Raw genomic sequence first — 22953 nt, 5'->3', positions numbered from 1 at the left:
ATCAAAAATAACACTGAAAAATTCAATTATGCTACCGTTTTTTTTTCCCAAAAGGAAGAAAACCTTGCCATAATCAGTGGAGCTATTTTTAAATTGCAGGAGAATAGGAATGAAGGTACAAATCAATGAGCTGATGTCATATTAATGTAGTCTTTTTGATCTTGCAATCATGAGCTCTTTACAAATCATGCTTGGTTTCAAGTTGTGATTCGAGGTTCCTGGTTGCAGACATAATTTAAATACCACTAAAGGAAGCTCCAGATGTTTCAGAGGAAACATTTCTTGTCTTTAAGAATGAAGCCACAGAAGACAATCATGTCTAACTAGTTGTGTGCCTGTGGACAATCGCTTTACCTGTACAGGCTTTATATGCTTTACTTGTACTGATTGATTTCCAGTGTTCTTTCAGCATTAATATTATATGAAAATTGTCCATGATTAATAATCCTAGAAAAATAAGCCATTAAAACAAAAATCTCAGAATAAGATCAGGTGACAGACCTAAGAGCATTATGAAAAGAAATTGAGAAGGTCTATACTACAAGATAGTTTTTGGTGGGGGGAGAGTCTTTTCATTTTACTTTAAGAGTCTTATTGTCACTATGCTGATGGGGTCACAGAATCCAGATTTCAAAATACAAGGCCACGCTGCCTGTGGTGAGGATGAATTGGAAGCAGACCTTTATTAGTTCTTTTACAACTATTTCTAAATCTTCAGAATGATTTGACTAGCCAGGAAAGCTTTTACAACAAAACATTTTTGCTGGATGTAGGAAAAAGAGGGGAAACAAGGGGAAACAAACAACCCAACAACAAAAAACTTGACATTTAAAAGTGATTTGAAAATGAAACAAAAATATGAATTCTAAAAAAGCCAGATCAAAATGACTGTGTGGGCAAAAACAGTTCCTAAGAGGAAAGGCAAAATGACATTTTTCTTTTTTTCAAAAATGAAGGTTGTTGTTCCTTTTTGAATATTATTCATTAGGTAAAAGCTATTTATTTATTGAAGGTCAGGAATTTTAGCTTAAAAGGTAGAAAAATTGGGTGGAACATGTAGTGTGATTTCTTCAAGGACCACTCAAGGAATTGTTCCCCCTTTGTGGTTTAAACACTTTTAGTGGTTCTTTTTTGACAGATATGTGGTTATGAATATTTATAGTATTGCCAAACATGAAAAAATGTTTTTTCCAGCCCTAGAATGAAATGCATATGATACTTTTAGAAGAACTGGGGATAGATGGTAAAGAATACTTTATTTTTGAAACTGAATCTCTAGTCTGGATTGTTTTTGCCATACAAGGCTCTGCCATTGAGTGCTTGTATAGCATGTATATGTATTAATTTCTTTCTTGATCTTCCCCACTTGTTATTCAAATAATCCACTAACATTTTCAGGTGCTCTGTTCTTAACTGCAAACAGAATCTCAGGTATCCCAAAAGCTGAACATACCACTAGTAGCTGAATATAAAATGTAAATTATAGGAATCTTAAACCAGATTACTGACAACTTTCAAATTCTGACCCCAATTGTTTTACAAATAAATTTTCCTAGTTTTATTTAGTAATGCATAGCAACCTCAACTATAACCCTTTTAAAGGACCAATACTCAATGTTGGTTATAATATGACTGAATGTATATAAGATTTGGTGAAAGGTCCATGCCTGCTTTACATGGGGAAATATTGTTGCTTCAGGTTCTTATTTCTGGGGACAGCTGAGTAATAAGTGCTGCTTTTCTTAAGGAATACAATTCCTGATAGCAGGAAGCAGGCACAAGGCTAATGATGGAAGGAAGGAGAAAGAGCAAAAAAAAAGGCTGTGATAAAGCTAGTCTACTAAGTTTGATTACTGGATCTCATGGAAAATTCTATTGAGGAAGGGAGAGGTAGAGAGAAGAATGAATCTAACAACTTTCCTATCTCATAGTGAGTAAGTGATTTAACAACAAGATATTAATTTCCTTACTTCTGGGTTTTTATATGTGGGTGCAAAGTGGGGGTCACCATGAGCCCCACAGATCAGCATCAACAAGGAAGCCTAAATAGGGGAGGTAATAGGTATTGGTACCAGCATGCAAATTGCATTCATATGAATTCAGTTGGAGCCCACTACAACTGGCTCCATTGGCAGTAGCTACAAGAGACAGGTGGTAGAGTGAACATGAATCATCAGTTAAATGCTTCAAGTTACAGCATTTAAAAATCCACATAAGGAATAAAAGTGTAAGGTGTCTTTTTTATGTCTGATTCATTTCTCTTTGAAACGGTTCAAATATAGCAATCCTTTCTCAACTATTTTCTGCAATAACAGTAATATTGAATCAGGAATGTGCAAACAAAAACAACTCAAAATGTATGTGGTCACATTGCCATAGCTATGCTTTCTTACTAATGCTACTCTTGAGTTCATGAGTTTTGGGGTTATTCATATTCATCCTCCATCTTTTGCCTGCTCATATCCATGAGATCAGTCTTACCCATGATTAATCCCTGAAAAACAGTGCATATGCATTAGTGTCATATAATTTTAAGTTCTTAAACATCACAATCTAATAGCAAATCCCACTCAGTTGTGCAATATTAATTATTACAAATATAAGATGTGTTAAAGATCTTTTCTAGCTAATTAAATTTTATGTATAACTGCTTTCATTTCAGAGACCACTGTTCAAATGACTTGCATAAATATATTCACTATCAAAACATAAAATATCATGAGAAGCAAAGCTAGGGAATTAGGAAGAAGATAATTAGAGGGAAAAAATATGAAAGGGGAAAATTACCCACAAAATTCATCTTCTTTTCCCTTTTGTCCTCCTCCTTTCCTTCTTCTTTGTTAAAGGTGAATTAAACTTCACATTAAGCACAAGCTTTATTCATGCTGTAATGAATTTTGATGATAAAGTTTCATTAGTAAATATATAATGAAAGTATTTGTAACTATAAAAGCAAAACTTGAGGACTAGTCACTCTCAATTGTGACCCATTCTCAAGTTTTTATATGCTTAGCCCCTGAGTTTGTGACATAAAACTGATACTCAGGAATAACCCTGAGTCCACAAATATATAATTTACATCTTAATGAAATTCCCAACATCAGGTTATTGACTAGCTGGAGAGGTTATCTGAACTGAGACAGAAAATGATGTTTATAATGATATTTACTTGAAAGAATTCTGTCAAAGAAACTGTAAAAGACAGTCATTGTGAGAATTTCAGTAGTGTATTCTGAATTGCCAGTAGGAGAACGTTCCTTCATATTGCACTGGGAGAGGTGGAGAATGGTAATATTATTCATGGATAATAATGACTTTTATCTTTATCACAATTATTTTCTTTAAAGTGAAATTTGATGGGAAAGAGGAAGAAAAACCTGTTTTATCTGGAATGCTAATCAAGAGAGTTATTACAATTCTCAGTTGCTCCTATAGCATTAACAAGGTGTTTCATCGTGACTCACAGATTCAGGCCAACAGGGCCTTTTATACAGTTATGCATAGTTTCAATAAAATCTGTACAATATTTCAACATTTAATTTCTTCTAAAAGCATTCAATCTCAGTTATCTTAAGCCATACTCTTTTCTATGAAATTTTTTTCATAGAAAAATTATTTATTCATAACATAAATAAAATAAAATTTGTTTTAATTATTTTTAAGAACACAATTCAGTACTATTGATTATATTAACAATGTGCTACAATCAATACCATCCATTTCCAAGATTTTTTATCACCCCAAACTCTATACCCATTAAGCAGTGACTCCACATTCCCCTGTCCCCAAACCCCATTGTAACCTATAATCCACTTTCTATTTCTAGGACATAGCTTATTCTAGATCTTTCATACAATTGAAAACATAATACAATATTTGTCTTTTTGTGTCTACTCCACTTTGCATAATGTTTTCAAGATAAATCCATGTTGTAGCATGCATCAGAACTCCATTCCTTTTTTTTTTACTTTTTTCTTTTGCATGGGCAGGCATCGGGAATCCAACCCAGCCTCTGGTATGGTAGGCAAGAACTCTGCTGCTGAGCCACCACTGCTAGCCCTCTATTCCTTTTCAATGGCTGAATAATATTCCATTGTATGTATATACCACCTTTGTTCATCCATTCATCTTTTGATGGACACTTCAGTTGTTTCTATTTTCATCGGTAGTGAATAACCTTGCTTTGGACATTGGTGTAGAAAAATCTGTTTGAGACTGTTTGGGGAACACACCTAGAAGTGGAATTGCTGGGTCATATGGCAACTCTATGGTTAACTTTTTGAGGAAAAGCCAAACTATTTTTCACGGAGGCTGCACCATTTGTATTCCCACAGCTGTGCATGAAGTTTCCAATTTCTCCACATACTGCCCAAGACTTATTCTTTTCCACTTTTTCAATAATAGCTATTCTAGTGCTTGTGAGCTAGTGTCACCTGGGGTTTTGATTTGCATTTCACTCATGGCTAATAAAGTTGAACCTCTTTATGTGTTTATTGGACATTTGCAAACCTTCATTGGAGAAACAGCTATTCATTAAACTATACACTTTTGCAATTGTGATTTAAATAACATTTTGGTGTAGTTGGAATCTTTGTGAATTTTCTTGAGGAACTTAGAAAGAACCAAATGTGCTTGTATTCTCCTACTTATCTTTTTACCCTTCCAGGTTACCTTTGTCTTAATAAAATATAAATAGAAGCATCAATAAAGCAACTTTTTTCCATGCAAAATCAATGGCTGTGTATATAGAGGCATTTCGTGAAACCAGTGGTTCTTGGGTTAAGAGATTTTATGGTCAATGTCTTTGCTGTGACAATCATAGATGGACCTGTAGGTCACAGTTCTTTGAAACAAGAACTTCTAGAGTGACTTTTCAGTGTTCCTATTGGGCAGCAGAGCATAGGGTTGAACACCTGCATTGACTCTAGACAGGTAGGACTCTGAAGTCTGTGGAACTTAAAGTTACTGACCAGAGCAACTAGAACCTCAATTAGCTATGTGTTCTGTGCCTCCACCCATTAGGATAAGGAAAAAGAAAAGTGCATTTCTTTTGACAAAGAGCTAAAATGGATTTTTAGGGGTGATGTTTTTGGAAGAATTTTACACTTCATTTATCTCAGAATATAAAGAAGTAAAATCTATTCTATTATTGCTTATAAACTGGTATATTTTGACTCTTTTAAATATGTATATAAGTATCTTTTTAACATGCATCTAACTATCCTATTCATAAAATCAACATTATTCCATCCCTATATTTTTCTTTCTGTATTTCTTCTCACTTTAGATACTTTTCATCTTTTTTGGTCAAAACTTTTGCAAAAATTAAAATTTCAGTATCTCAGTGCAATTGTTAAAAAGCTAAAATACTTCACTAATCTTCCTTTGAAATGGAAAATATCTTTATTTGTAAGGTATTATTCTATTAAAGACTTAGAATCTAAAGAAATAGTTTCTTCTGATTTACTGATCCACTAAAGTTAAACTTTGCAAACCAAAATTTGATGAATTTATACATATTGGAGAGATTGGCATGAGGGATACAAATGCTTTTATCTTTTCCTTTTCTAAATGCAGAATAATACCTTCTGAATGCCTCAGGGAAATGATTGTTACTTCACTAAAATTAGAAGCAGAAAACTTAGCAAAATAGGTTCCCTTAATTCATTACAGTGGGGGAGGTGAGGAGAGGGAGAGAGAGAGAGAGAGAGAGAGAGAGAGAGAAAGAAAGAGAGACTTCTCCCAGCTAACAGAGATATTCTTAATCTCTTTAGAAAGGGTGAAGATTAAGAAAACACTAAATTTCACAGTTGCTTCTTTCAGTTAGATATTGGGCGCCCTGTTTTCTCACAATAGAAGGCAAGATTTAGATCTCAGGGGAGAAAAATCAATGAAAACTCTCTTTATGAGGTTTCTGCTCCTATGCTGATAATCCACAATGTTCTATAGAAATTTAGACTCTGAATTGCATTAAAATTAAGATCAGATAACACAGCCTGCATTTGAATTTTAAATCTGCACATGGTTGCCTGCATTTCTGACTAAGCTTCAGTTTATAGAATGAGCAGATGGTTCCCTGTGCTCCAGATCAAATACTGTCAACTACTTATTTGATCATCTGCGTTGGGTTTTTTATTTAAATAATTGAGCTTTTGTAGCCAGTACTTCTGAAATCTGACCTGCTTCTTCCAGCTTTTCTGGTTGTGACAATCATTTTTGGCTCTTGACCAAGGCTAATGTGCACCTATCGAATGTAGTTAATCCAAGAGTGGAAATTTAAAAACAAAAGCCTTCATGCTCCTTCAGAATATAGGTTCTTCAGTACTCTGTTTGAAATTAAGTAGATAACACCATGCTTGATTTAATAAACCATAAATTCACAAAGAATGGGAAAAATGGACTAATTGATTTTTTCCCTCCTATCATAGAATATTTGCAAAAATGACCCAATTAGTCTCCTCTCATATCCACTTGTTTTGCTATGTGACCTGAAACCTTCTTCCATTAAGTGGTGGAGTATTTCCCACCCCTTAAATTACGGTCTAGTGAATTGCCTTAACCAGTAGAATGCAGTGTTAGGAACACAGTGACAATTCTGAATCTAGGAGGCCTAGGATACATCTACTCTTCCCCTTGAACAAGAATCTGCAATGATCAGCTGAGTCACTTATCTGACCTCTAGTGGACCACAAACATCTGTGGGAGCCCTAGGTGAGGAGATCCACATAGCAGAGCACGGGCAAAATTTCCAACCCACAAAAAAGGAGAGGTTTATAAATTTATTGTTTAAGTCGTAAAGTTTTGGTGGTGTTGGTTCTATGACAATAATGAACTAATGGAGCCTTTATTTTATTTTCTACTAAGCATTTTCCCCATGTACTTTGGAGTTTAGAGAAATACGGATTTGATACTTAGAAGATGCTCACCAACTGTTTAACTTTGAAAAATTTCCTTAATTCTTCTGTGCCTCTGTTCATTCATTCAACAGGCTAATTCAGCTTCTGCTATTTGCCAGTCACTTTGTAAGGTGTTATGGGTAGAGTGCAATCAAGAGAAAAGCCTGCTCTTTATGGTATTTTTATTCTAGAAAGATAATAATATCCATCCCTTAGGATTGTTGTGAGGAGAAAATGAGGTGGTGAATGTATAACACACAAGTCCAGAATGCTGCAGAGACTAACCCCTGCCTTTCTCCAATCTCTTTCAAGTAGGAAGGACACATTTCCTAATGGAATGAGCTCTGATATTGCTTTAGAACAAACTCTATTAATTAACTAAAAGAACTGAGTCAGACTATGAGGCACTGCACTCTTGATTCCACCACTATCACCAATTTTTAACCTCTATAAATTTAGTTTTCTTTTCAATAAAACAGAAATAGTACTTCAGAAAAGTTGATTATTAGATTATGTCTCTCCTCCTTGATTTATTTGTTTTAAGATTAAATACTGACTCTGCAATCATTACCAGCTCTAATTAATATTCTAGAAAACTGGATCAAAAGCACAAAACCTTGGTTAAGTTATTCCTGATATATTTTGTTCAAGGTACCTAAAGGCATGTGGCATGTACCTTTTTTTTTCTATTTTTGCTTGAGCTGTAGATATTATGAGAACTGTTATTGAAGCAATTCCCATGTGAATTTCACAGATTGTTTAGTTGAACTGAGAACATGATTAGACAATCCAGGAACTTCAGATCATTAGTCATTTCATGGGGGGAAGCAGATGGCTTCCCCAGAAGAGAGGGATTACACCTCCCACAGAATTTAGGCACAGTTACAGACATAGGCCTAATTGTTTGGAGGAACATGTGTGAGCTACTTCCAACTTGAATCTGTAACTTCCCCTTCTCCAGCACTCCTTTTTCATGCAAGTATGCATACCTGAAATGTACTCCAGCAGCAGAAAGGACTCAAAGCAAGAGGAGATTTATTAAATTCATGCAAACATGCCTTTGATAAGAATGTAGTGGGATGGAGAATAACTGAATGTGCCAGTTATAATTAATGTTTTAATTATTTTATTCTGGTCATAACAGTTCTAGCTCTCAAATTTGTTTCTGCACTAATATCCATGATTTCAGAACCATGGGGGACAGAATTATAGAACAGTTAAGAGCATATTTTTTGGAGCTAGATACTAGACAATTTGAGCTTAATTCCAGTTTTGCCATTATATATCTATATATATACAATAATATAATCATATATTAGATAAGCCATTTAAAATATCTACATTTCAGTTTCCTAAACTGTGTAATGAGTACATTATTTAAAAATTGGGCTGGATATTAAATGAAACAATCAAAGCATATAGTGAAAAACTTGGAATTAAGTTATTGTTTAATTTTGGCTGGATGTTATGACCAATATTTATTATTATTGTTGTTATCATTGCTTTGTTACTAGGTGAAAGGAAAACATTTTGAAAATTTAGAATAACAAGCAAAGACAAGCTTCAAGTCAATAACCTTGGAACCTTGTAACTTACCAAGATAAAAGAAAAAACAATATTTTCTTTTAAATTATTTCAAAACTATACTCGATAGAAAATATTTTGTCCTTAGGAAGGATTCCAAAGAAAAATAGTATGTATCATATACACATATCATATAAATCAGGTTTTTCCATCTTTATTGATTTGGGGGCTACACAATTCTTTTTGGTGAGGGGCTATCCTGGGTGTTGTAGGGTGCTTAATAGCACCCTAGGGCTCTACCCACTAATGCCTGTAACTGCCCCCATTCATCATGAGAATTAAAAATTTCTCCAGACCTTGCCGAATGTCCACTGGTTACCTTTGGCTGACAACTACTGAAATGCAAATATCAGAATACTGGAAGAGAACAAGGAATATACTCATAGCTAGCATAAGAGAGGAAAATGACAGAAGCCATGAAGTCCAACCTCTTTTTCCATATATTAGTGCAAGTTTATGTATTATCTAAGCATTCACTTACTTCTTTCTGTATGTGAGGCACAAAGCTAGAAATGATGAGGAGATGCAAAATCCTGGTCATTCCCTCCCTTAAGAATATAACCTCTCAAGATGTATCATCAAATACAACTTTGTGTTGTAGTGCAATGCCCTGAATGAGAATGGAAGAGCAGGCAATAGGTACCAGGGTCTTAAAGGTAGTGTGAAGCTAATTATTTTACAATGGTACTGAAAAATGGAATGAGGAAATTGTTTTCTAAGTTTTAATCCATTTCCACTATACCCTTGTGTGATTTTGGAAAATTTACTTCACCTTTCTAAGCCTCTATTTCCTTATCTATAGCATGGAGGAGCTTATTGTCTACTTTATAGTAGATTGCTGTGCAAAATTAAGGGAAAAATAAAACACACACAGAGAGACATGCACACAGACACTTAGCATGCTGCCTAAAATACTGCAAATATTTTTAGCACAGTGTCTAAAATATGACAATATGGCAAATAAAGCAAAAAAGCCAACTTTTTAAAGATTATTATAGTTTTATTCTTCCTGAAGAGTAAATATTAAGAAGGAGCATTAGACTACAATGATGAAATGAGTAGAACTTTGAAAGCAGATGCAGATCAAAAGCAGATGCAGATGTGGGATCATGCATTTCAAGAAGGAGAAAAGGAAAAACAATGTTCACAGAAACCCATTAGGAAGAGAACAGTATAGCCTTAAGTCAAAGATTCACATTTTTTTCTATTACAATTTAGAAAATAATTTTTAATCAAGATATATCTTATGCCTGTTAAATTCATTCAATGCCATTTCTTTTAATTTGTCTCACTTTCCATCTGTCTTTAGACCACTTTGTAGAATCACTAGTCACACAGCTCAGGAGCTAAACTGATTACATTTCATCTGGAATATGGCAAAAATCTGTGGTGGTTGAGAGGGCAGGCAAAGAGAAAGTATGACATAGCAGAGACTTAATTGACAGGGATTTTTCTATTCTTCATACTGCTTCAATATTTCTGTGAGACCCTGGAACTTAAGTGACTCTGACAATGGAGACATCAAGAATGATGGGGATAAGGTAAGACTGGAAAAGATTGGTCTTGGGGAGACCAAGATGAGCATGGTATTGGACAGGTTGAGTTGGTGAGTGAAGTTGGTAGCATGCAGAAGCTTCTGCCCTGTTGGTCCCTGCTCCTCACCTCACTCTTACAGAAGCAGGAAGAATGTAGCTGGTGAAAATGCAGTGGATATATGATGCTATTTCCCATCCTTGGCTCCTTTGTTAACTGCCAGTAAATGGTATAAAAGAATAGTGAAATGTAGAAGGCCTGTTGAAGCAACTGGTATCATATAAATAGGGTCAAACATCATATACATTAATAAAAATAAGTAAGTAACATTTGGCTATATATCAGAAGAAGTATATTATATGCACATTAATAACTTATTTAGTAATTATTATAAAGAAAAATACCTTATGGATTCAAATAAAATTTCAGTTGGACTTTTCTAAATGCAGAAGGAAAGACAAATTATTTTCTTCAGTATGCTGAAATCCTCTCTGAAGTCAAATCTTCTAATAAGTCTATTTTATTGTCCCCACAACTTCTGTGTTTATCAAATGTTTGCTAATGTGGGTGAAGTAGATAAAAGACCCATATAAGAATTCTAAAATTAGATCTGCCTAAATTTGAATTGCAAACCCAGCTCTTGAAATACTCATTACTTGACCTTGGTAACATTCAGTCTCAAAGTTTCATAAAGAGCATCAAGTAAAACATGAGTTTCATAGTAAGCACATGATTAATGACTCCCCCCATTTCCTTTATGTTCATTGAACAAGGAAATATATTTGATGTCTACTGACATGTAGGAATAGAGAAAATTGTGTTTTCACATAAGCAAGTTTCTGATAATTTATTATACCTTAGGGACAATTTTCTTATGGAAACACATTTCAAATTACAATTTGACTTCATATAGCCTGGAAACATTAAACACATCATAAACCACAAAAACAAATATTTACAAAGACAGGTGCACAGGAGTGTTTCCATTAACACTGAATTTCCCCAAGGGATGCACCTGACCTGGAAAGATTTCTTTAAGTTTCTAAAATGAAATAAATATGTGATGTGAATTTCCTCCTAAAGGTATCAATGAAAACATTTTCAAAATGCCTGACTGTAAGAAACAGAATCTTGCCCTTTGGTACTTTCAGAATATGCATTTATTGTGATAAGGACAATTTAGTAGATATACAGATCAAATGTTCACTCTTTCATCTATGTTTCATAAAGTGAGGCCCAGAAACCAAATGGAACAAACCAATTCTAAAGTTCAGTAAACTATTGTCTGGTTATGCTTAACATTTCTCTGCCAGTTTTTCCCATCCTCTTCATGTAGGTTACTTCATCAATTAATTGAGCGCCTGATAGCTGTAGCAAGTATTTCCATAACAATAATCTAAATATTGTCTTTATGAACTTATGTATTAAGATACCTCCTCTGTCTACTATTGCACATGTATAAGTCTATGTTCATGACAAAACATGTTCCCTTCTCATGTCTCTCTTAAATAATTGTTCAATTATTTTTACTAGATTTTGGGAATATTTACAGATCACTGCATTGGTCATTTTATCTTTAGGATGTCTAACATTTAGCTGTTGAATCTCTATAGGGCAGACTTCACTGCATTAGTTTTATGCATATACTCTTATTGAAGCCTCATAATAATCAAAAGAAGTAGCTATAATTAGTACTATTTTAGGGTCAGGAAAATTAAAGATGTCAAGTAACCGCTGCAAATTCACACAGTTGATAAGAGCTCAAGAAGAAAAAGATTCAAGTGAAAACTAGAGGATAGAAAGGATAAGTGAATTCAGAAATTGAAGCTTTGCTAGTCAATATTTCTGGGTTCCATTAGGAATGATGAGAAAGGAATGCCTTTAAGTTCCTATCAAATCTAAAATCTATATGTAAAGCTGCATGGCAACAGCAGCTTTCATTTTAATTTACTTTTATTTAGGTCCATCACGAAGGATTTTGGCATGAAAATAAATTATCTAAAATTAAGGTGAAACTATGTACTGAAATATAAATGAAGAAACATTGAAAAAGAAATGGAAGCACAAAACTGATTTGTGCAGTTCAGTCTTTGGGATCCCATCATTAATTGTTCTGTTGACTCTTGTTTTTCATGGTATCACTACATAGAATGCTTTTTGGAATATGCCATGACAAGGATAGTGCATTTAATAGAGTACTATTAAATTCACAACAGTGTCTCAAAATCAAACCTGAGAGAAGAGAATTGTGGCAGGGTGAGCGAATCTAATGTATGCTCTTCCAGCCTGATGCAGGAACTGAATGGAGATAAAGCAGGCACAGTCTATATCAAGACAATGAGTCAACATGAAGGAGGCAGATTCTTTTCGTGATGATAAGTACAGTGTTTTGCATTAGTAACCAGGTTTAATACTGGCATGAGGGGCTATGATCAGAAAGAATGCTGGAAAATGGTAAGTGGGTACAAATGAGTAACATGAGCCTGGAACAAAGGAAACACAAAGGAGGACTGAAAAATTCTGTGGAAACTGCAAATATGACCATGCTTTACCAAGCTTACATTTCCTTGGTAGAATGTCACTGACAGGAATAACTGAAACCCTCCAGCATTGCTGAGAGTCTATATTGTGATCTAGTCATTGCCTATTTGTCCATATTAAATTCTCCTCATACTTTAGGCTGCAGCAAAACTGATCTGCTTAAAGTTACCCAAGTGCAATTTTGTTCTGATTTGTGTGTGTGTAATTTGGCATATATGGTTCTCTCTGCCTTGAATGCATGAATCCTTGCTTACCCTGTCTCTATCTTCCAGAGTCAATCCAAAGTTCCCTCCACTGTGAAATCTTCCTTGTACTCACTCAGGAAAACATGGAAACATCTATTCTGTGTGCCCAGGTCACTTTACATTAATTTTCCATTTAGCAGAGGTGCTGTTGCACTATGACTATTATGATATTGCTAAACTACAACCTGGTGAAGGTAACACACAGGTAAAGATGATAGTTTAGCAGCTGCCAACACTATGTTTGGATATGCTGCTTCCTTTTCCTGTGACAGACTTCACTAATCCATCTCAGCAGGTCTCTGGTCAGTCAGACACAATGTTTCTGAATCCTCCACAATTTACCACTCAAGGCAGCACAATCCATCCATCATGAATGAACAACCATTTAAAGTTGAAACTACTGCAATTCATGGTATTAACTAATATTTATTGAATAATTTCTATCCACTTTATGTTATTATATTTAAAGCTGTTTACTATACCCAACTTATAATAAAATGCAAAATTTTTGACACATAAATTATTATTTAATCAATATTTAATCATCATCTCTTTCCCAGCATTCTTTTTAACATGTCTTCTTTCTATCTGTCCTCCAAGCACAGAGAATCTTAAAGGCACTCTTCATCACAAAATTGAATGTTGTAAACATATATAAACATAAAACAGCTCCATATTAACAACTTACTAGCTGTATAGAGTCTTTCTTTCCAAGGCCCAGAGAAAGAATGCAGAATTCCAAGAAAATGACAGCATTGCACAACCTTACAAGACAATGAGGACAAGTTCAATTGAAAATAGTCTCGCCAACAAACTCCCTCCTTTCTATGGGGACGCGTGCCTACCTTTTAAAACCTAAATACCTTTAATACCCAAAGTTAAACAAAACTCTTAGACAGCCTTGTCTCTAAGCAAATGTTCTTCCTAGCAGCCTTAAGGCGGCATCTCTGAATTTCCACAATTTAGAGTGTGTGTGGGTAAGACCAGTGTTTGTGCTGGACTATATAAAAGGGCTTCGTGGCTTGTGGCCAGTCTTGTTTGGGAATGGAGTGCATTGTCCCCAGACCCCCAAATGGTATTTATTTATTTTTTTAATTTCTCCTATGTGTGTGGATTTTTTCCTGACTCTGTCTGTCCTATTTTGTGGTGGTTAACAGCCACCAAGTAGTTAAGATATTCATTTGTGCTCAAATAATGACCACCAATGAAAACTCTTAAGAGAACTGATTTGGGGTATAATGTAAATTCATTGCTTGTCCTAATCAGTGAGCCAATGATTCCTGTAATTCCCTTTAGTATTTTAGAGGCAAGAAACAGATTGCATTCACTACAGATGAGGTATAAAATATGGAGGCCATACCTTGCAAAATGAGTTAAGTGAATTTTATCGCACAATGAGTTAAGTAATTTTATCGCATACAATCTTATTGAAACCTTATAATATCAAAAGAATTAGCTATATATATACATGTGTGATAGTAGACAGTTAAGTGGATATTTATATTTTTTCTTGAAAGAGTTTTTTTAATCTGAATTAATAAAAGATTGACTATTTCTACTGACTAAAAGCATTGGATAATTGTCCAACCTGTTATTATGAATAGTTTGTATTTTTTAATGAAAAAGTGTAAAGTTAGTTTTATAAAAAGATGTAATGGGGAGAGATAGGATATAAATTTCTGAGAACTTGAGCTATATATTGAATTTTGTAGTACTTAGAAGGGAGTATGAATGTGTTTTTTGAAAAACATTACTTATAATTTTTACCTTTGGCTCATTATGATTATCTTTTTCATTGACATATTCTCTAAAAGTACTTCATTATGCATTAGTTAGAAGGTGCATTCTATTAAAAAAAAGAAAGAAAATATGATTATTAGACAAGGCAAACACATAAATCAGAGGATGCTGCAAAAAGACTCTTCCCTTCTCCCATTGGATCCCTAATTGGAACATTCAGACACTAACTTATATGATCTTTACAGACTCACTAATGCCAGGGATAACCTCCCTTGTTTCTCTCCAGTACCCTCCTACTCCAGCCACCACATGCCTCTTGGATTCCCTCACCCTGCATACCCTGACCTGCATTCTTATTTTCAGTCAAATCTGGTTCACCCTTGTTGCAAGCTAGGTCTGTAGTTCCTTCAACTCCCTCCAACATCATTTCTTTACAAGGCAAACTTTTATTTTTTGCTAATATCCAGTGCCTCCTGTGGCCCACATCTTGTACCACATAATGCTAAGAGGAGCTCTGTTCCTTACCAAATACGGCAAAAAGCATCCTTAAAATCCAGGATGTATATGATCTCCAAATTGGAGTGAGGTGAGAGGAAGAGACAGATAACCATCTCAGAAGATTATTAAGGAACTCCCCCTTCTGCATTATTAGTTTAATAATAGCATCGATTGCACTGAAACTCATACAGTATGATTGAAATGTAGAAAACAATTGTTCCCTCTTTACATCTGCCAGAGTATGTTGATGTTTCTGTGATCACAATAGATTATAATTTCAACTACTCAATGTTTAGAAGTTACCAATGCAATTCAATATCTCTTCTTTCATTAAACTGCCAGTTTATAAGCAGCTGGTGTCCAACAAGTCTCTCCCAAACCTTCTGGCCTCTATAGTGGTGCTTTGATTGAATGTTATCACTCAGGAACATGGAGGAAAGTGTTGATTCAAAGACTCCTGGAATAGCCCTTCTTCCTGTACTTGAGGGTTTTCCCATGTTTAAGAATAAATAATTGCATATTTTAAAGCTTGGCTGGGAGAGCCTGAATTAATAATTTTCTTAGAATAACAGAAATGCTTATTTTTCAGTTTGATTCTACTGAGTTACTGAGCTAAATTAGCCAAACATTGAGCAGAGTAAATGTCTAAAATGATGTTTTTACAAGACACTTATATTAAAGATGTATAGAAATCTATGATAAACCATGTAATAATTACCTTAATATTTCCTTTAAGATAAAATAGATTGGTCAAAGTGATTCCCTCTATCTCTCGGAGTAAGTCATCTTGAAAACACATTCTTAGCTAGGTTCAAAAATGTATAGAGAAGACGATTGGCTATACAGAGAAACAGAAGTGGGGGTGGGGAGGATTCAGCTAATTCCAAATAACAGGAGTAGTAGGTTCCAACATGTGCTGGTTTGTACCCCAGAAAACCCATGATATTTTAATTCACTCTTGTGGCCTCAGACCAGTTGTGGGTGGTATCTTTTTATTAGATTATTTCAATGGACAATATGAATCTGCCCGTTCAAGGTGGTCCTTAAAAGAGCTCACAGAGAGAGAGAAAGCTCAGGACTTATACAAAGAGCTGATGCCTAGATGCAGACATTTGAGGATGTTTAAAGAGCCAACATAGGAAGTCAATGGAATCAGAAGCTGAAATCAATGTAACCCAGGAGCAAAAGACCAGGAGTTGCCAGCCACGTGCTTTCCCAGCTGGCAGAGAAACCTGAGATCCACCTTTCTTGAGTGAAAGTATTCTCCTATTGATGCCTTAATTTGAAATTTTGGCCTTAGAACTGTAAATTTGTACCCTAATAAATCCTCTTCGTAAAAGCTGATCCATGTCTGGTATATTGCAGCACTACTGAACCAAAAACTAGGCATAGATGTGAAAAACTTCAAATTGTGTTTTAGGATTTTTACATTGTTTGATAAATGATGTGCAATATGGACGGAATGTGAAGCATTTGGAGGTATGTATAGAATAAAGGACTATTAGCAAAAAAAAAAGGAATAGAAATTAGATTGGTGTCAGAGCAGTATAAACTTTTCACTTTGTTCTTTAGACTATCGGTGATGATGGTGATGATGTGATGGTGGCGGTGGTGGTGGTGGCAGTGGCCATAGAGATTCCCAATATAGCCATTTGGACAAAGAAATTCTTCAGGAGGAAAACAGGAAGCAGAGCTGCTGTGATTGATGTTGGGTGGAGCCTCTTGGATCTCCTCTCTTAGACTTTGTCAGCTGCCCTCCACTCCACCTCCAAAGAGACACAAAATCTCCCTTTGACCATCACAGAACTATCTCTTCAGATCTGTGAAGCTTCTACAGAGTACATTTGAAGGAGCTTCCTCCATAGCAAAATTCATGTTTAGATTTGCCTTTTGTATTGGGGAAAATGGAGCATGGAAGGAAGGAGAACCTGGAGAAACGCAAATCAAGTAATTTTGTTAGAGAAGCCCCAGGAAAGGTTTTGATAACCTGTACGATGAAACCAGTTTTGTCAAGAGAGAAAAAAGAAGGTAGATACTAAGCAACATGCACAAGTATATGATTTTTAGTTTATTTGGGTTAACTTTTTGCCATGATGGGCAAGAATTAAATAAGGAAATTTAGGCTACTTTTTAGGTCCCTGGCTTGAGGTGACACTAGTGGTACTAACTTACTTGCTTTCTATAAAAGAGAGGTACATTTCCTTTTATTATTTTTCTGACAGGAAAATTCAAAAGTTTCTTTTTTTTATTTTTAGATCATTTATTGTTAAATGAAGAAGTCACAAAGCAAAATGGAATGGGACAGATGTCAAAGATAAATTTTAAAAATCATTTTTGTCACATACTATTCTGGATTTCCTAAGGTTAGAAAGAGGAAAAGTATCAAATGAAAATGTACTCGTTCAAACTGAATTTTTAAAAGAAGGTATGTGATTTGAAAATAAAACAGCTCCTCTTAAAATTCAAATCATTCTTAATACATGAAAGTCATAATTTAAGAGACTGAAAAAGGCTTTTTAACTAACACATAAACAGTATCTTCCAGATACAATTAGGAATGTTTGTTTAGAGCAGTGAGTTTTAAAAGTCACTGCTTCCACCTTGCAAACTGACATGATACACTCTTGATTTACATCACTTGATCCACATTTACCCTGAAGTGTTCCATTACATCTTTACATGCATCCTTTCCTGCAACTTTCAGCAGAGCAGGTTGGGGGAAAAAAGAGGATCAAAAGGAACTACTTGGTTCCCTAATGAATAATAACTTAAAGTAAAACCTGCTTCTCCATTTCTAATACACTTTCACCATCGCTTGCTTCACTTACTTTATTGCTATATTTCAGATTCTCTCCACACCTGGTATTATTTGCCTGAACTTAAAGTGATCTTCCTAAAACAAAACAAAACAAAACATCTCATAAGGAAGTTTTGAAATGTGGCTGTATCCAAAGGCTCAGTCTTCTAAACTCCTCTCGGGCCACTCTGCCCCAATATCATTCTGCCCTCATTTAAGTGCCTCCAACTGGTCAGAGCAAAGCCCTGGGGGTTCTCTCAAATAAATTGAAAAATCACATTTACAGATTAAATGACAAGATTATGAAATCAGACTTAAAAATCCATTTTTATCAGCTGCAGCCATGTCATTTGCTCTTCCAAATGTAGGAAGCATTGCTGGGTCCCAAAGTGCCCCCTCGCTAGGTCCCTGCTGAGCCACACCCTGGCAAACTCAGGCCATTAAGCCAACCTCGGGCTCCCGGCCAAGGGGATGAGGCAATCAGTACAACAGACTGAACACTGTCAAGTCTGAAGAGGACACGAGACAACGGGCTCTGGAGGCCTCCACTGACTGTAAACAAGAGTGAACATCATCACACCTCCTCCAATGCAACAAAAATTCCTGCTGTGGCTCCAGGGTACCCAAAGAGCCATCAGTTCTGCTCTGGGGACAGATGGAAGCCGTCAACAGGAACCCTGAGATACAGCGGTACTCGCATTCACAGCACTCCCCAACCCTCTGAGCACTTGACATGATTTGGATTTATTCAAAAGAAATATCCATGTTTCTTCTTTCCAAAACTTGGATGAAAAGAAAACATTTGCTGCATGCTTTACTCAAAAGCCACAGCGATGGGCAGGACAAAGAATTAAGGGCCAGGGGTAGGGTGCCAGGTAAGGCCTGGCGAGTGACGGGGGTGGGGGGGTCCAGGCTGGCCATCCACACCCTCTCAGACCCATGGCCTGCCTGGCTCCTGCAGCCGATTCAAGTCACAAAGTCACTTTAGAAACATCTTTGGTTAACACTCAACTCCATGCCTGTCGCTTACACCAAAATAAAAACTTGAAAGAAATGTATACCTTCACTACAATGCTTTGAATTTGGTTTTGGAGTTCGAATTGTGACATCCTTCTCTATTCTGAATTCAACCTCGCTTAACCGGAGTGGCAGATTTCCTCGCTTTCTAGGCTAGACTTAAGGCGCTGGCAGATTTTCTCTGCAATTTTGACACAACTGATGTCTTTACGGTGAGTGGATCCAGCACCCCTGGAGGGGTCACCTGTTGTGATGAACCAGACGGCCAGGATACCTCCAGCCGCCGCCTCCCGGGGTCTGACGTGTGGCCTGTTGTGAGTTCAGGGAAACCCACTTCGTGGAGTCCAAAGGGGCTCTCCGCTGCGTTTTTCCTTATGAAAAATAGGAAAGTATTTAGAACCTTCCCCAGTACACACCAGGAGGCTCACACAAGCCTGCGGAGACGTGTGCCGGATGCTGAGGACACATGGCCCTTTGGGGGACCAGCGGAAGGAAGCTGAAACCCAGGCCACTGCTCCCCAACTAAGCAGCCTGGTGACCCCGCGGTCCTGAGGCGGGAAGAACAGGGTGAACCTTTTTCGATTTTTGTTATTTTTTTAAGCATCTTACATTGTAGTTGGGGCTTTTCAATATCATGAAAAAGACTGAGAGAATCCCAAGAGTTTGGGATAACAGGAAATACACATGGAAATGGAACTCAACTCGCCGTAGACTGAACCTAGTTGGAGGTTAAAATTTATTGAATTTGCACCATTTTTATGGCCGTGAAGGCACTTGTGGCTTATATTTCTTAGAAACTCAATTTTTCCCATCCCAGAAGCTTTTTCCATGCTCTTCCTCAGACAACGGAAGACGAGCCCCTCCCCCAGCCCCTACTTCAAAGATTTGCTGTTTTCCCTTCGCTCTCCTCTTCTTTTCATTTTCTCACCAAATTGAGACTCCGGGGAAATCGGCAGTAGCACACCTGGAAACATACTCCTTTTTAAAAAGCAATCTACATACGATTTTTAAAAACAGGCCATAGTTCCTGGACAGTTACAGGAGGCAGTGACTCTCTCCTTCCGCAGGCTGGGCCCTTCCGGGCCGAAAGGACACGCAGGGCCGGCAGCGCCCTACTTGCCCAGGGCCGTCTAGGGGCCGGCCGGCCCGAGTCAGCACTCATCCGGGAGGCCGTCGCTGCCCAGGAACTCCGTGGCTTCGAGCTCCACGCTCGACAGAAACCTCCGCAGCGTCTTCTGGCAGTTGTAATCCAGGGTGGTGGTGCAGACGGCCTTGCGGCACTTGGGGTAGACGATGGTGGTGCAGACGAAGCGCGCGGGCCGGGGGCGGGGCTCGAAGCGCACTTCCGCCTTGTAGTTGCGCCACGTGCAATTGGGGACGCAGGTGACCGTCTGGCTGCAGGAGGCCACCGCCAGGCCCAGGGGCAGGTGGACATCGTTGATGAAGTGCCGCTCGGAGTCGTACTTGACCGAGGACGTGTTCCTTACTTCCATCGGTGGTAAGGGGTCAAACTCAACTCCTTCACCAAAGGACAGGGGGCGTAGCCGCGGCAAGCAACTGGAGGCCAGGCTGGGGAGGGACGCTGGACTCGGGGCCGCGGGGGTCGCGGCTGCGTCGGGCTCCAGCGCTCCGGGTGCCGCCGTACGGTCCCCGCCGCTGCCAGCCCCGGCCGGCGCGAGTCCCCAGTGTCTGGGGGTGGGGCTGGGGGGCAGCCCCGAGTCCGGGCTGTCCAGGACGCCGTCGCCCTTCTTCGTGTCCACGAGCTCGGGCACATCCTGAAGGCTCAGCCGGCCCACCATGGCTGCGCGCGCGTCGGGGCCGGGGGTGCCCGGCGGCCTGGCCATGGGGGAGTGGGGGCGCGAGGGCAAAAGTTTCTTTACTGAATGCAACCAATTTTGCATAATAATTTATTTATTTTATTTTATTTTTGGACTAAATTAAAAGGTTTCTTCCTATTGAGCAAGCACTGTTATTCACCACCAACTCTGAAAAGACTGCCGGGAAGCATTTGTGTATTTAATGTTCCTTCATTTCAAATATACTTAATTATAATTAAGCTTAGTTGAATTGCTTTTAGAATAAGTCAGTTGTTAATGTGATTGACAGTTTTCAGTGTCTTTGACAACATCTAATGAAATATGCCTGGGTGGTGTACAACACTGACAAATGCCAAAATTTACCTTCCCTGATCACTATCTAGTGTCACTTGATTATGTTGAATCCTCTGTTTTCAAGAAAGCATATTATTACTTCCCATTATCTAAATAAGAATGATAAATGTTCAAGATTTTTATTATATATAAACAATTTGAAATTAGTATGCTTTATTTTTTAAAAGCAGGAGTATTATTTTATGGCAGGAAATACATAGAGACAAACAATGCAACTTTTTTTTTCCTTTCGGAAGAGGTACTGAACCATTATAAAGCAGGTGTTTTAAATTTTCACAGAGGAGAAAGAAGAGAGTGAGAAAGTGATACTGCGAATATTAGGGTGACAAGACTTGTGTGCTTGTCATCACTTGTAACACCCTTGCATATTTAGTATTACTAGCTTCTCTTCTGGTAGCACAGAATTTCAAAACTTAGTGTAATATATTGTATTCCCCAGCACTTCAAGAATAAATGAAAAGGGCGGGCCGCGGTGGCTCAGCGGGCAAAGTGCTTGCCTGCTATGCCGGAGGACCTCGGTTCGATTCCCGGCCCCACCCCATGTAACAAAAACGGAGAAACAGAATACAATAAAAACAAGAAAATGTTTAAAAATGTTTCCCTTTCCTCCTTCCTTCCTTCCTTCTATCCTTCCTTCCTTCTCTCTGTCTTTAAAAAAAAAAAAAAAAAAAAAAAAAAAAAAAAAAGAATAAATGAAAACATAAATATCTGTGAAATAAACCCACATCAAGGTTCTCAATTGTTCAGCAATGGTATTATTTATGCAAAGTAGAAATGACTGGTGATGATATTAAGGTATTTAGTTTTTCAATGTTCTCTACAGTTTTGAGCAATTTAATTTCATCTGTTTTTTTTTATTGACAAACTTGTTATGAATTTCCAATGTACTTGCATTTCTTTATAGGGACATATTCTGTGATGATCTTAATTCTGCTGTTTCTCAGCTTATACAGTCAAGATAGGTTGTCTTCTGCTTTACTCCAGAGCAGACAAGGCATTGACAAACCTAAATGGTGAGCTCTCAGCTCACCAAGTTTGAGTTCAAATGATGAACAGTCTTTAATTATTGAAATAATGATATGGCTGACCATAAAACACCCAAAATAAAACCTGATTTGCATGGCTCACTCTAACTTGTCTTTGGATTGGAGAGAAATTAGAGGAATAAAGATAGGAAGCAAATGACCATGTTCTTTTCTTTCCTAAGGAGCAGTAACACATGCACCCATTTATTTGTTCATCTATTTATTCAGTGATTTCTCAGCAAAAAAAAAAAATCTTAAGGTTCCTTTATATTAGTGATTTTGCATACGTCCCTCTCCATCTCTTACCTTGTCCTCCCCTGGGGACATTTGACAATATATGGAGATAGTTTTTATTGTTATAACTGGAGAGGGAATTCTTATTATTGGTACCTAGTGAATAAAGGCCAGAGATGCTGCTACATCCTACTATGCTCATAGCAGCCATGCGCAATGAAGAATTATATGACCCTGAATGTCAGAGCCATAGCTAAGAAACCCTGTTCTATATGCCTGACCTTCCACTCCCAAAGGCATCACTTTGGTGGAAATGAACATGGAAGTGAACAATGTGGACCCTGGAATGAAAGGTAATTAATAGCCATATGACTTTAGGAAAGTTTTCTTTGAAATTCTGTTGTTGCATCGTGTGGTGTGTGTCTGTGTGAGAGAAGTGACAGAGAGAGACTATTTACTACATTGCTGTGTAGTTTCTCTGACATTTAATGACAAAAATATTCAAAACATTAAAGAAAACTGGCACGTTTTAGTATTTTCTCTTCATAGTTAATCTCAGTTATTAAGTCTTAAGGTGGTCTTCATTGTCGCCCTGTACACAGTCACCATGTAATTGACTTTTTAATGAAAATTGATCATTGTTGTAATTTTAAACTTACTTGATTCCATATT

General features: G+C 37.1%; 1 long non-coding RNA gene and 1 pseudogene across 2 annotated transcripts; both read right to left on the bottom strand.

Moving 5' to 3' along the window:
- Positions 1–2811: 2811 nt before the first annotated feature.
- On the bottom strand, positions 2812–15803 carry LOC143686172 (uncharacterized). Its single transcript, XR_013176951.1, has 4 exons — positions 15756–15803; positions 14567–14645; positions 13488–13563; positions 2812–2885 (listed from the first exon to the last, which is right to left on the bottom strand). It is a non-coding gene; the product is annotated as an uncharacterized LOC143686172 (long non-coding RNA).
- Positions 15804–17279: 1476 nt separating this feature from the next.
- LOC143686171 (refilin-B pseudogene) lies at positions 17280–20650 on the bottom strand (annotated as a pseudogene). The gene is made up of 2 exons (XR_013176950.1): positions 19780–20650; positions 17280–19222 (listed from the first exon to the last, which is right to left on the bottom strand). The product of XR_013176950.1 is annotated as a refilin-B pseudogene (transcript).
- Positions 20651–22953: the final 2303 nt, after the last annotated feature.

The sequence above is a fragment of the Tamandua tetradactyla genome, chromosome 6, assembly GCF_023851605.1.
Source record: "Tamandua tetradactyla isolate mTamTet1 chromosome 6, mTamTet1.pri, whole genome shotgun sequence".
NCBI lineage: Eukaryota > Metazoa > Chordata > Mammalia > Pilosa > Myrmecophagidae > Tamandua > Tamandua tetradactyla.
Note: the sequence above shows the minus strand (reverse complement) of the source record. Positions and strands in the feature narration are given on the sequence as shown.